The sequence below is a fragment of the Sapajus apella genome, unplaced genomic scaffold, assembly GCF_009761245.1.
Source record: "Sapajus apella isolate SASKATOON/1434 unplaced genomic scaffold, GSC_monkey_1.0 scaffold40, whole genome shotgun sequence".
NCBI classification, from domain to species: domain Eukaryota; kingdom Metazoa; phylum Chordata; class Mammalia; order Primates; family Cebidae; genus Sapajus; species Sapajus apella.
In genome coordinates, this window is record NW_022436980.1 from 14,573,304 (window position 1) to 14,589,597 (window position 16,294).

The following is a 16,294-nucleotide window of genomic DNA, read 5'->3' on the forward strand; positions in this document are numbered from 1 at the left end:
CAGTTGCTGGGGCCAAAGGAAAAGTTCACCTGGGTGCTAGCACTGAGGATCTGCTGGCGCAGATGGAAGTGGAAGAATCAGAACAGAACTTCAACACAGCTCTGTCAGAGAAAATAAAATGCAGAGATCAACAAAGCTTATGTTAGAAACACAAAATGCTATGAATTGAACATTGTACCTTCAGGTCCCAATAGATCACATTTTGATCTTTAATACTGCTGGGCACATTACTAGTTTAACAAATTCGAGCATTCAGCAGTTCATGAATTGGGCAGCATCAGACTGCAAGTAACTCATCACTCCACCAAGAAGAAAAGAGGGGAAACATTATAAGGTATTTACAGACGCAAGACAAAGAACGTATTTGATTGGCTAAAGAACAAAGTCCTTAGTTAAAAGTTAGTTAGCAATTTCTGATTGGTTAAGCTCAAGTTTCATTTTACTGTTTACACTGAATTCAGTTTTTGTTTGCTTAAGTAGGAACCTAAATGACTGGAGCCATCTCAGCCTAATGGCCTTCCAATTAATTATTTTAACAATACAGAATGCTTCATATAATCTATGTCATATAAACATAAAATAATAGTTATACAATGCAGATGCTAAAATGTATTGAAGAGCAGTGAGAGCTGATCATAACACATTTATAATTCAGCAACTCATAGGAGAACATGTTACTTTACTTTCTCTTCGGTCAACTTCCTGTCCATTCAGTAACATCTTAGATGGAAAACTGAAAATTATTTCTTACTTGGTCTGTCTCTCTTTCTACTTTCTTCTCTATCTCCTCTCTTTCAGCTCCCAGGCTTCATTCTGCTTTAGCTCCTGTAGCATCCTGTACTGTGAAATTCCTAAACTTCTTTGCTTGAGCCCGGCAACAATCTGATTCTCACTCTGTTCTGGGAAGGCTCCCTTCTTCAGTGTGGAGCACATGTAAGTGTCTATTTTTGACTAAAAGAGATTGCCTCTCATAACAAAACCTTGTTATGTCATTATGCAAAAAGTCGTCTTCACCAGTGATGAGGTGAACAAATATGAAGGCTGCCTCTTTCTGCAATATAGCACGTAATACCCCACCCTACTTTGGTTACCCTCTGAATTTGCTACTTCGAATTTTTTTCACACTCAGTGCTCATGAGGCATATACTTTAACTAGAATGATATAAGCAGATTTGAAAAAAAAGAAAAAAGGGGATAATGGCACACATGGAACTCACCACAAAGTTGCTTTGTCACCACATCTTTAAGTACAATTTTTAAAAAATTTCTCTCACCATTTTCACCTATCTCCATGAGAACTACTAAATACACCAGAGGTATAAGATGAGAGAAAAGAGATAAAAGCCATAGCGATAACTTTTTCATGGTTTTTAAAAAATCTAATACAATAATTGGGAGCTAGATTAGTTTTCTGCATGTTTCTTTTAAGAATAACGTTAACGAATAGCATTGCTTATCTACAAATGCATTAAAATCCAAAAGCATTTATTAGCCTTTCATTCTTCCTCCAGTACCTTCCACAACTAAATTTCTAATTTAATTTATAGTTCAGGAATTATTTTCTTTTATGAAATTTCTCCCTTCACTGATCAATAAAAAATAATCAGAAACTAAAGATTTTGTACACAGAAATAGTTTGAGAGCTATACCACATAGTACTAAGAACTCTAGTGGGACTATTACTTCAACAGTGGGAGAAAAATAACAATAAACCACTGCTATAATTTCTCTTTGAGTCCCCAGCATTATGTATTTTGTATTCAGGGACACTATCCAATTTATTCAATAGTTATAATTCATTGACTAAGAAGATAAAATCCACTAAAAATGAGTAAAAATAAATGTTAAAAACTGGTCAAGAAGTTTAATGGCCTCTCACTTTGGAAATTTTTTCTGTATGAGTGCTCAGTCTTAATATTATGTATTAACATGAAGGTAGAGAGCAATCAAATACAAATCTATTTCATGGCAGGACTACCAGTACAATAAAATTTAATGGCTATCTTTAAAGGTTTTGGTATGAGTCATTCTGGAAAAAAATATTTCAATTTACTTTTCAAGCTTCTGCCTAAAAGACAGAGAGGAAAACTCACTCTGTCCTCAAAAATCAAGGAAAGTAGTTTAGTAGGCAGACTACTTGTCATTTGACCCAAAAAAACTCATATTTTTTACCAGAGTCAAGATAGAAAAGGATCAATTCAGTCTTTTAAAGAAGGAATGACTCAGAAAACCGATCACATCAGGACAGGGCCTGCTGTTCAAACTGCTTAGATTTTACAAGGTGCTGTTAGGTATACTTAAAGTTGATTGGCCTATAAATTGAAAAAAAAAGTCCCTTGTGGTATTTCAACAAAAGAAGATATTTCTGTGAGTGTTAGATGGTTTTCTCCTGGAGAGAGTGATGAGGAAATTGCACTTCAGTTTTGTTTCTTCATTCTTTTTTCTATTACTAGTTTTAACTCTGAGTTTCCTTTTCAACTAGGAATAGATAATTGGATTTATCATTAATAGCTCTAATTTTTAAAAAGACTTATAAAGCACTGTGACCACTGTTTAATAGATCTTTTCTATATACAAGTAAAGTTTTGTTTTTTGCTGAAGTGTATATGACATGTTTCCCCCACTTAGGTTAAATGTTCTGCTCTCTGGGATAAATGGGAAAATATAAGACTGCAATCAGGTGTTAACCCTAAGTGTTTTAGGTATAATATAATTAAAATGTATAGGTATCACAAATATTAACAAAAGCTCACATTCTGAGAGATTAAATAATGTGTCTGGATGTGATTTGTAGTTTAATAGAAAAATTAATTCATAGCTTACTTTTAGAGAATTTTAGGCAAATAATATAATGTAGAGATGTAAAGTTCAGGCTTTGAAATAGAAAGACTGAGATTAGAATTTTAATTTTACCATTATTAGCCTAAGTTTTTTCATTTGCAAAACAGCAATAATATGAACATTAGATTTGTTGAAATTGATGAACAAATGTAAATTGTTAAAAATTGGTGAACAAAAGTAAAATGTAAAAATGTGACCATCAATTATAAAAACTGATAAACTAACAAATGTAAAATGTCAGGTTTTTCCAAAAAAAAAAAAAAAAACCAACTAGCCTAGTGCTTAATGTGTAGGAGTTTCAATAAATACCATTATAATCAAAGGAAGCTGTCAAAGACCATCATTGCTTTTATCTGAACAGAGCAAAATACCAGCTGCTAGAGCTCTCAGATTCTTTCAAGATCCAGCCTATGCAATTGTCATCACTTTGCAACCCAGTCACAGGCTACATTTTTCACTGCACCTTAGACTCCATGCAGATCTCAACTTGTACAGGGCCATACCCCGTGCAAAGATGACTGAGCTAAATTTCTACTAGCCTCAGCAACCTTACACCAATGCTGTCCTCAAGCATTGAACAGTTCTGTGGACACCTGCAGCATAGGTACTTTTCAGCAGTCCCAGCTGAAAATCATTTCCACATTTCCATTTTTCAGGATTGTGTCTGGTTATCTCAGTGCCCCTCTTATCATGGTATTCTTACTTTTCATGTCCTTGACTCAGTTACTCATTTCCAAGTATTTCCATTGCACTGACTGAAAATACATACATTTCCACTTTCCCTTTTACTACCATTTATAGGTTTCCTGGACTCTTTATTGACAAATGTGAATCATATTTCATAATTTCTCTCATTTACATGGTATCATGCAACTTGGAAGTAGAGACCATAAACTAGTCTCCAAGGATTCCATCATCCTGAGTACTTTCCATGTTCACCTAGGTGACCTACTTGATAAAACGGCTTTACTATTTCTTGAAGCCTACTAACTCCATTCAACTTCTGCATACAAACTGGAACTCAGATTTTCTTATTAACTTTTCCTAGCATTCTTTCTACTTCAGTGTTGCCTGTCTCCAAAAGTAGAGATTGATTAAATGAAGCCATATATGCTAGGTAATGAGCTCTGTTTCTCACATGTTAAACAGCAGCTAAAAATAAACTGTAGTCAACATTTCCCTCCAGTCTCAATTTTGGTAGAAAATTGAGCAATATTCAATATTGTTCTTTTTCGTTCCTCCATACAACCTTAAATTATACATTTAAATGATACAATTCAGAATGTCATATATCACGTAGGAAATTGTAAACAGGCCATTAAAAATAATATGCTATATGAAAAAAAAATTATTAACCATTCATGCTTAGCATACTTCTTTTGTTTTGTGAAAATAGCTTCTTTAGTTTTCAAAATATGTGATTATGCAAAAGTTTCAAGCAAAACTTTCATATTCATCTTCAAGAAATAGATGCTTACACTGAGTCATTCTGAGGGATTAAATAATGTTTGGATGTGATTTGTAGTTTTTTGTACACTTCAACAGAAAAAAATGATTTATAACTTTTACTTTTAGAATCAAAGTTAGAAATATCCTTTAAAGTTCATCTAGACCTGCTCAGTGTTCTAAAGCAGTGAAAAGATGGTCTTTAAAATGAAGATCTGTACCAGTGGCAATAGCCTGTTTCCTCCCAAAATCTTTCAGCATAAGACTGTAAAGAGCATTAGTAGAAAGAAAAATACCCAATACTCGCTGATGTAATCTTCATCTTCATGTGAAGAGCACAAACATGACTTAGTGTTGCCACAAGAGTGTTCCCATCATGTCTCTCAAGGGATGATAAAGGTCAGTTGTACTCACCCCGATTTATATTATTTTTGGCTTCCTTCATAAACCAAAATTGAAACACTATTGATGTGGTATTATAAAAGAAAATACATAAACTAGGGAAAATATTAGCAAATTGGAAATTCCCAACATATTGCAATATGTTTAAAAGCCTCACCAGAGGCTTATCTGGAATTCATGTTATTATGATATGCTTTTATGTTGTTTTCTATTCATCTTCTATTGATCAATTGACATTTCCCAGTCATTGAAAGGCCTTGTTCCTGCTCCTGCTCGAAGCATGAGAAGAAAGCAAACAGCAATTTACCATTCTTCTTGTTTTTCTATCTATTAAAAGGTAATGAGTTTTTTTTTAGAAAATTGGTTTTTGCTTGCTAACTTTCTACCTAAATGCCATGTATATTTATTTTTAATCTCTTCATAGCAAGGCTCATATAATTGTATATTCAGTAGGATAAAAAGATGAATGCTTTTGATGGACTTCTAAGGACACAAACTCAGGGATATTATTGATGTTTTCAGCCTTGCCATGTCCCTGATTCCTTTGTACCTTGTACTCGCTTTTGTCCATCTTTAATGACAACTAAAACTTCTTCAAATGCGGTACGTTCATTATTTATATATTCCAATAAATTTGGTCTTTTTAATGGCCGTTGAAATACTGCATGTTGATGAGGGCAATGAAAGTCAAATGTGCAATTTTGTTCATGGTCTAATAATAGTGAAACAAGAAGTTACCACTACAATTTTAACTGTTTAAAGTTACAAACTGCATGTCTTACATTCCACTTAGACAGTCAACATTTGTAGAAAATATTAAAGTCCCTGTTATAGTAAATTTTTAACTTTGACTATACATAAGGAGAAATAACACACAAGGATTACTCTTAGCTGTTTTCCTGCCCTGTTCACATCTTCCTTAGCACCTAAGAAAGTAAAATAATCTGTATGAGCTTTGTGCCCCTGTAGGTAAAATATGAAGAAAAATTCTCTCTCAATCTCATAGGGATAAAATCATGTTTGAGAGAAAATATATAAAAGTCTCTCTAATACCTCAAAGTAAGAGTAAATTTTTCTTACTTTTCTTCTCCTTTAGTTCAGAATTTTTTAAAAGAAAAGTTGATCAAACTGGTAATTATATAGTGAAAAACAAGTTTTTCGCTTAAATGATTTTAGCTACTACAAATTCATCATGTTACCTCTAGTATGTATCACATCACTGCGCTGACATTCCCACCAGATGGCAATGTTAAGACTACTGTTATTGTTTGATCATTTATAGGTATGCATCTATGTTGGAGAAATGATTGCTAAACAAACTTGAGGGATTTGTTAATAAAATTTATTTCATTCTCCCTTTTTCTTTGTTGAATTTATACAAGTTTATTATCATTTTTTTTTAAATTAAGTTTGGCATTAACTTCAAAGAACATAATGGTTATTATTCAAAGGAAACCACTTGTTACTGATGGTTAGAAAGGCCTCTTTTGAAGTAACTGACTCTTGAAAGCCTTAGGAAGCACTTAATATAAAATAAGATTTATGTACAGTCCTATAACACATAATAAAATGAAAACACAGGATCTAATAGAGATTACTTATTAAGAATATCAGAAACAAGGAAATATGAAAAATTATCTGCAAGAACTATGTTCCCAAGGTTTGAATACTATTAAGAAAGTAATATTTTTTTAAAAAAAAGATTACTTATGTAAAACAAAAGTGATTTAAAAAAAAAACATAAAAGAAAAACAAAGAGAATTGGGTACTCCAGTCTTTTCTTCCTTAAGTGTATTTATCCGGCCAGCAGAAGAGTTCCCCCACAAAATGATTATGATTTGTTTTGATATTTAGTAAGCAACTGTTCCCAAGATAAGATTATGATTTATACCAGTACTTCTTAAAGTGTGGGTCTGTGGAATAGTGTTGCCCCACAAATTATGTGTTACAAGTCAGAGACAAAGTCAGTTATAAATTTAGAACAAGCAGTCACAGCAATTTGGCAGTGTAACTTTGTCTGTTGAATCTGAGAGTAAAAAAAGGAGGATTTATATTTTGTATTTCTCTGTTTTATTCCAGTTCCCTATTAATTCATTTTTAAAGTATTTTACAAAAACATTAATCCAGAATGGATTGGAAAGAGGCCGGGGAAACTAGCCCTTTACATGGATGACTTTAAAAATACTGGTTTATCCATTACATTGATATCTTTAGAATGATGACAGATTTTTCTTCTTTGCACGGTTATGCTTATGAAGCAGGAGCTCATTCTCTTGGATGCCGCTTTTCCTTTCCATTGATCCAATAACATTGGGCAAAGAAGCAGTGAGGTTTTAATTTATACTGAAGTCACACAGCTGACAAGGAGATTTTTATACTTATTAGCCTATGTCATTTTCATTTCCTGGTCACTGAAAATCAAGCTTCCTTAAGGTTAAGAATGGACTGAAGTCACACTGAATTATAGTGTGATATACCTGAGATGTAACCATCTAGAAACATTTAGTAAGTCTCTACTCAATATTACACAAAGTCTCAATCTTAAAAAAAAATTCAAAACTCTGTTTGGAACAAAGATAAATCCACTGGAAGCAATTATTATTGTTGTTGTTATTTGAGACAGGCTCTCGCTTTGTCACCCAGGCTGGAGTGCAGTGGTACCATCTCAACTCACTGCAACCTCCATCTCCTGGGCTCAAGTGATCCTCCTACCTCATCCTCCTGAATAGCTGGAAATAGAGGCATGTACCACCATACCTGGCTAATTTTTGAACTTATTTGTGGAGATGAGATCTTACTATGCTGCCCAGGCTGGTCTGGAACTGTTGATCTCAAGCCATCTGCCCACCTCACCCCCCCAAAGTTCTGGGGTTGCAGGCATAAGCCACAACACTCAACCTAGATAAAGTTAAACAATAGAGATGCCACAGTTAAGAGCTAAGGTTTGTCTGCATACTCTAAGTGGGACAGGAGCAGAAGGGAAAAGGAAACCAGGTAATAACCACTAATTTACATGAATGTAACTGAATGGATGTGATACCCAGCCCAATGCTTAGCACATGGCAGATACTCAACACTATTTTTGTTTGTTTTTAAAAAGGGCTTCATCAGGGCACTCTTTGAAATGATCAGTATAATTCATGAGGAAAAACATGCTGTATAAAAGATTATTCATTTGTGCCAGGCGTGGTGGCTCAAGCCTGTAATCCCAGCACTTTGGGAGGCCGAGGCGGGTGGATCAAGAGGTCAAGAGATCAAGACCATCCTGGTCAACATGGTGAAACCCCGTCTCTACTAAAAATACAAAAAATTAGCTGGGCATGGGGGCACGTGCCTGTAATCCCAGGTACTCAGGAGGCTGAGGCAGGAGAATTGCCTGGACCCAGGAGGCGGAGGTTGCAGTGAGCCGAGATCGCGCCATTGCACTCCAGCCTGGGTAACTTGAGCGAAACTCCGTCTCAAAAAAAAAAAAAAAAAGCTTATTCATTTGTAATGAGAATCTTTATGATGCTGTGAGCATTCATACAGGGGACAGAGAGGAACAAAGCTGGGAATGAAGACAGAGTTCCAAAGATGATATTTTATTTACTGTGCTCTATAACCTCTGGTCTCCAAAGCAAAAATTCACAACCACCTCTATGATTAAACTATTATGCTTATTTCAATAGTCCCCTATCTTTGCAAGGAAACTATTTAGCTTGTGACATAGAATAAGATACAGCAATGATTCCTATTCTCCTTGAATGAGAAAGGTTAATGATTTTCTTTTTCCAAAATAAAACGACTGATGTAAGTGATGACACAAGTAACCTAATCATTTGTTTCCTTCCAGTTAGTTTAACCAAAGTGGAAACTATGAAAGAGAGCACAAATAGTAATCATTATTTCCTGTAATTCAGCCTTCCTCAGCTTCTGTCTGTACGTTAGCAAAGTTCTAAGCCTTTCTAAACTTTCATCTTTTTCCTCGCTTTGTAATTTGAGCTTGATTGCTCCCTCTCTGCTATGGAAGAAAACCATATTATGTAATCTTTAAAAAATGGTAATCATATTATTCTATATAAAAACAATTTGAATAATAAAAAAAAAGATCTGTTTTATTTCCACTTCTTCTTCCGTTTTGTTTCTGTGGTAGAGAGCATGCCTTTGTATCTGACTTATTTTCCACAGGTAAACCAGGCCAGACCTTGGCGCCATAGAAGAGAGTCTCCTTTAAAAGCTGTCAGGAGTTTCCCTGACAAATGTACACTTGCAATCGGATCTCTCTGCTTTAGTAATAGTGATTCCAGATGGCTGCTTCTAGAGGAAGCAATAATTTCCGGCTCCACAATGGTGTGGTCACGGAGCCCTTCCCCCAGCTGCTCTTAAGTCGAAGAACTGTGTGCTTTGAACTTCCTGATTGATCAGGTATTATAAGAAGAATTCTGGTTTTAGACAGGTTCCTTAATAGGAGAACTGTAGCTGAAGCTCTTACTGCTGCAAAGAGGTCCATGAGGAAAACACAAACTGTACTTTTCTCTCAGCACCAGTTAACCAGTGATTGCTAACGGTTGATCTCTTGTGCATCTATAGCTGAATATAAATAACGTTGATAAAGTCCAAGTCCTGAAGTTCGACACATGGTACTCTAAAGCATGTTAGGTAAAGTTATCAAATGCACAAGCACATTGCACAAGGCACGAGCAAAGGAAGCGTGAGTTGGAAATTAAAGCTCAAACATAAACTTGGTATCAGTTCTTGTCATCTCCTAAACTACTGCACAGCAAATACTCTTTCCAAAAGAATGTAATTTAAGTCTTGCGTAAAGCTTAGAAGGCTGGCAAAGCAAGCATTTTAGACCTATTCTATAGGCGATGAAACGGAGGCTGAAAATTTAGGCAGTGGAGTCAGGACAAATGTGCATCTGCAAATTCCTATTTCAGGTCTCTGTCCTAAAGACAAGGCTGCATCATTACATCAGCATCAGGAGAGGGGTGAGCCACGGAAAAAAAAGTCCTGGTAAAAACAACGATAAAAAAACAACAATAATAAAGCCACGGGCAGTTCTTTTTGCATTAAATTTGATGGTCTAAAACATCCAGTTCTCTCTGAAGACCTATTCTTAAAATGAACCATCTTTTATTATTTAAGTCTCTCTTAATTTGGGTCTTGCAAAAGCAGGCTCTTAGACTAGATTTTGGGTGCAGGTAGTTTATTTGAGGAAAGTACAATGAGAGAGTACAGAAGAGAAGAGGACCAAAAAAGAATGCATTAATGAATGGAGTTACTCATTGTCTGTGAGAAGTTCTGCACGAGGGACCCTCTGAAACAGTGTAAAAGACAAAACAGAATTTTCTCACTAAGCAGAGAGGAAGATGGAATGTTATACACTAGCTCTTGTTTCTCGTTGCCTGAAGGTTACTCATGGAGCATTAACTCCCTGACATTTCTGGCCCAACTCCTTTGTATCTACCAACCAGGCTCAAAGGATAGATGAAACTTTCATGCAGAGAGAGACACAGAAAGCCATAGCGGATGGGGGAAGCTTCAAAAAAGTAAGGTAATGTGAACAGGGTACCAACAGGTACCTTCCAGGTAAAATTACCTGGAAGGAAGTTGACACTGAAGGTAGCTTTGATGACTGAAATATATTACAACAGTGAGTCAGAGAAGTTGTCTTTTCTGTTTTCTTAAATATTAGTTATGGGAGTGTGTGTCTGTGTGCATCACATGCACATGTGTGATTGTTAATTTCACGTGGCAACTTGACTGGACTAAATGGTTGACCAGATAGCTAGTAAAACACTATTTTTTGATGTGTCTGTGAGAGTGTTTCCAGAATATATTAACATTTGAATCAGTAGACTGAATAGAGAAGACTGCTCTCACCTATGAAGATGGGTATCACTTAATTCATGCTCCATGTTCTTGGGCCGTCAGGTTTGAACTGGGACTTACACCATTGACTCCCCTGCTAAGACTAGAATTATATCACCATCTTTCCTGAGCCCCTAGCTTTCAGATAGCAGATCATTGGCCTTCTTGGCTTCGATGATCAAGTGAGCTAATCTTTCATAATAAATCTCTTTCTGTATGTATGCATATATACTATTGGTTCTGTTTAGCCTCTAGAGAACCCTGACTAATACAGCATGTATTTGTGTGTGTGTGTGTGTGTGTGTGTGTGTGTGTGTGTTTGTTTGTGTGTATTACTTCCTTCAGCAGGTTTTATCCTACACCATCTTTTCAGTGCAGAGTTGTTTCAGTGGTCCAAAGTTTATTTATGAGAGGTCAAATTTTTATTCTGTGATCTAAAACTATAATATCCCATAAAATTATCGATGATCCCAGTAGAAAATGGGAATAATTTTATAAATAAATGATTCTCACAAAATATAAATCGATAACAATAACAATTAAAAAGTTAGTTTTATAATCAAAAACTATGAAATTTATCAAAAATTTACACATTATTGAAATATGGTGAGATTAAATATATAAGGAGTACGTTTTGATAGCAGAAAAATTATGTCACATTGAATTTTTAAAACAGATTCAAAATTATATACGTAATTTCCTATATATGTGTGAATGTGTGTGTGTGTGCGTGTGTGTGCGTGTGCGTGCATATATGCCTGGAAGTAATTTCCCTTGAGAGTGGGTTGTTTTAATTTCATTCTGTGTTTATTTTCAACATTTTTATATTTCTTACAATGACAATGTGTATTTTTATATTTAGAAAAATGTTTTCAGAAACAAAATCAGAAATTTACTATATGTCTATGTGTGTGTGTGTGTGTGTGTGTGTGTATATGTACATATATTTCAAACATCCTTGCATCATCTTCAATAATTTTACCTTCCAGAAAATTACCAAAGCCTTTTTCAACTTACATATGTTTCTAATCTGTATCCACTATTGAGTAACATCATTTGAACAAGTTGTATTTCTGGGATTTGGCAAATAATCTATATTCATGTTTGCCCTGTTCCATTTTTTATGAACATAACTTTTACCTTTTCAGGCAACAAATTGTAATTGTTCAGCATTTCTTCTACAGAAGATTGTTTTATTTGTTATTGGACTTCTCCATAACTTTTAATTCATTTTTACAGATTTGCAATTACCAGTAAATATAGAATTACAGGCTTAGGCTCTCTAAAGCTTTATAAAATAATTGTTTCATTTATATATTAGTTTGTTTACTTTTTCTCTCCAAGTTAGAGTGAACCACCACCAATGTAATTTATTATTATCATTTCCATCAACCTAAATTATCTTAGTTTTACTGAGTATAGACAATTTGCTAAGTGTAGACTTAGTAAAATTAGGGAGGGTGGTGTATATACCAGGATGTCAAATGCAATGGAACTGACAGCCAGGAATTCAGTTTCTAGCAAGAGTTGCATTAACTTAATTAATGCAAATAAATATCAAATTCCTTACCTGTTATTATGGTCCTATACAATGTAAGCAAAGCAAATGTTTTCCTAAGTGCTTCTAATTTCAAGGACATATAGGCACAGGTACAGGCATATGAATATCACAGAAACTGAAAAATACTCAGGAAGAGGGTAGGTAGATGCTGCGAGGCAGTAAAGCCATGATTAAGCAGAAATCGCAAGATAGAAGGACGGTAGATCCAAACACAGAGTGAAGCAGAGGCAGAAAAAAGCTAAGTGTCAAGAATGGTTCAATTATATAGTGACCGTTGGGCTACTATAGATGTTTAAGAAGTACAGGTGTATGAGCAGTATTCCTGAGTAATCAATAAGCCGGATCATATCACCAGTGGCAATCTGAGATAACAGCTGTCGCCTGCAATCTGAGCCCTACACTAATTTAATCAGAGTTATACTATTATTATGGATAATAAATGGTTAGAAAGGAAGCCGTAACATTTTCAATATATGGGTAAAGAAAATAAGAAGATATGTGACTTCATTTTATTTAAAATAAACACATACTGAAATTCAACAAAACTCTATTTCAATACTCATGTTTAAATATAGGATTACACTCATTTATAGACTTGAAGAATTTCTGGCCCTGGGTATTTTTCCGTTCTAGCATTGCTATAAATACCTGAGATAGGATAATATGTAAAGAAAAGAAGTTTAATTGGCTCAGTCCTGCAAGCTGCACAGGAAGCACAGCAGTTTCTGTTTCTGGGGAAGCCTCAGGAAACTTAAAACCATGGTGGAATGCAAAGGGGAAGCAGGCACATGTTACATGGCTAGAGTAGAAGGAAGAGAGATAGTGGGGAGATGCTACACACTTTTAAACAACCAGATCTCGCGATAACTCACTCACTCATAATCATGAGAACAGCACCAAGGGGATGATGAGCTATTCATGAGAAACTGCTGCCAAAATCCAATCATGAATCCCACCAGGCCCCACCTCCAACACGGGATTACAGTTGATCATGAGATTTGGTGGGGCACAGATCCAAACACATAACCTTAAAATGTAGATTTGGCAGTCAAATGTTTGAGGTTTTGTTTCTTTCTATGATTTTCTTATTCTCCTTTATAGCTGAATCAAATTCTAACTACACACACACACACACACACACACAAGCACACACGAGAGAGAGAGAAAGCTTAACACTTATTCTTTTATTTCTCTGCTTCCTTTTTCTTCATTTCTATGTCTTTAGTAGTTTTTTTTTTTTTCTTTTTTTTAGCAAGTAAAACACTGAGCAGCAGAGGGGCAGTAAACAGAATGTTACGTTTCAGTATTAATTTTGAGGTACATACAGCAAAAAATAATAGTGTTGACATTGACTTATATTGAAAAGTTTAAAGTGTATTTTCACGTGTACAAATGCATATATATGAAGTCAATTTGAGGTCTTAAAGCAGGGGATAACAGAAGATTCAACATAATAATGATTGTTTTGTTTTGAAATATGATACACACCAAAGAGGAAGTCATGATGGCCTTTTTTAGAATCAGGACACCTTTGATACCGTAGAAATAATTTTATTTTTCTTTTCTCTCTTCACAAATATGAAAAACAGAATATCTCTGGCTTAAAATTAAGAATTGATATCTGGGAGAAAAAACAATGAATGAACGAGGAAGACAATTACCTAACACCTCATACTTTTTCTTTCTTCCTTCCTTTATGCCTCCTTATATAATTTTTTTCCTGTTCTTCAGGAGAATCAGTGTTTTGTTACAAGACAAATAAATGGAGACTGAGGGATGATTGCTCTAACTGCAGCACTTTATTATGAAAAATAATTTTAATGAAAAATAGTTTTTCTTTGCATAACAGAAATGAATTGATTACAGTGATAAAAATACTTTGTGTGTTCATTTGGAAAATATTTTTGGTTGACTCCTGTGAAATGTTGCTTTTAATGTTGACTCATAATTATACACAAAATAAGTTCATATTTATTCCACTTTTTTTTTTTTTGAGACGGAGTCTCACTCTGTCACCCAGGCTGGAGTACAATGACACAATCTCAGCTGACTGCAACCTCTGCTTCCTGGGTTCAAGCAATTATCCTGCCTCACTCTCCCAAGTAGCTGGAATTACAGGCACCCATGACCACACCTGGCTAAATTTTTTAAGTAGAAATGGGGTTTCACCATGTTGGCCAGGCTGATCTCAGACTTCAGACCTCAAGTGATCTGCCTACCTTAGCCTCCCAAAGTGCTGACATTATAGGCGTGAGCCACCTCACCTGGTCCTCCACATTTTAATATATAATTTCTCAAGACTAATATTTAAAAGAAGCTAATATTTATTGAATCCTTAGTACATGCCAGATATTTTTTCCACTGATATCTCATTTAATCCGCTCTCTTGACATGACAAGTGTTCCCCACATTCTCCAAGTTCACAAGCCAGAGGTTTAGTGGGCCCCTCCTGTCTAGCTTGTGTCCACAGGAACATCCACAACAATACAATATCTTTCTATAAACACAGAAAACAGAATGTATGGATAACTTTAAATGATGAGTGTTTCAGGCCTCCTCTATAAACTTACAATCACATAAAGAAAATTTAGAGCTGAGGCTTCAGTAGTTGCATTGTTTAGAACTCACAAGAGACATGAATTGGAATGTTTTTCACGTTTGCATAAGCCATTTGAAAAACATTTAAAAGTTACTGAATTAGTACGTTGGAGTAATGAAACAGATCTCTAGTCGTTTTTGCCACTTTGACTACAATTTGCAAATTTTCTTAAATAATTGACTCAATATTCTAAACCAACCTAATCATCTTTGCTTTAAATTATTAAATTTATGCCAATTCACTTGGCATGCTCTCCATTACCATCCACTCAAGCTGTGACTTGCTAGCATTTGTAAATATAAGAAAAACACGCTTGTCATAGACTTTACTCTGAATTAAAATAGGTACTTTTGTTTATGTCCTCAGACAAAAACAAGTTTCACAGATTTACATGAATATCAGAGTTGAGTTGATTTTTACAGTTTTTTATTTAACCAATTTTGTTTGGACAAATCTATGCCTTTAAAGAGTTATTTTTCGGTTTTATTTATTTTTAATTTGCTTGCTTGTTATGCTTTCAAATAACTATTTATGGAACAATGAGGGATAATCTAATCAAAGCCAGACGTTGAGCCTTTGGATGCCTTTAATTCTCCTCTGTTTCTCAATTGAAACATGATGTTTTGAGAAAGCAGCCAAAAAAAGGCACATGTTCTCTTAAGTAGCTGATTTGGAAACCGATGTTAAAAATGGATTGGAAATTAAAGAAAGGAAGACATATATACAGTTGATCCTTGAACAACTTAGGGTTTGAATTGCAATGATCCGCTTATACACAGATTTCTTAAAATAAATATAGTTGGTTCTCCAAATCGATGAGTCCTGAATTGGTAACAAAGTGCAGATTGAAAATACAGTTTTCTGGGGAGGGCTGACTTTTCCTGCTCACAAGTTCCACAGGGCCAATTGCAGAACATCAGTATGAGCAGATTTTGGTACCCTCTCACGGTCCTGGAACCATTCCCCCCTTGGACACTGAGGTATGGCTGTGATGCCAGCAGATGAGATTCTCATTTCCTTGCCTTCTCTATAGCTTTTTATCCTAGTACCTCATTGAGATGAACAATCCTCTTAACAATTCATGGCCATTACCTGCTCTATAGTCCGGTATGCACAGTCATTGAACCTTCCACTTCGGAGTATGCAGGGAACAAAGTTTTTAAAATAAGTAGTGTAGCACTCTCAGAGTTTGGTTCCTTCAACAACATTTAGTATTGAGCACTTTCTATGATGAGTTAGGTAGTATCAGAGGCACAGTTCGCAATGGTGAGTAACAACAGAATGTCCCTTTTTCATAAGTCTTACAACCTAACAGGAGTGACATACGTAAAATAATCATACAAATAAATGTAAAATTTCCAATGGGGCAAGTGAAACAAAAAAAGAGTATGTGGTACCATAAAAGTCCGGACAGGGAATTCGACCTAGTCAAGGAGATCAAGGAAGGCTTCCATGAGAAAACGAGCACTATGTTGAAATTAAAGAAAGACAAATGTTAACCCGATAAAGAAAATTGATACAGCTAGTGCTCGACTTACGACCACGGTCGGGACCGCAGACTGGTCGTAACACAATTTGGTCGTAAGTTGAGT

General features: G+C 35.2%; 1 long non-coding RNA gene across 1 annotated transcript; it reads left to right on the top strand.

Annotated features, from left to right (window-relative positions):
• Positions 1-4,366: 4,366 nt before the first annotated feature.
• LOC116565525 lies at positions 4,367-13,768 on the top strand. Its single transcript, XR_004275484.1, has 3 exons — positions 4,367-4,686; positions 4,934-5,026; positions 13,693-13,768. It is a non-coding gene; the product is annotated as an uncharacterized LOC116565525 (long non-coding RNA).
• Positions 13,769-16,294: the final 2,526 nt, after the last annotated feature.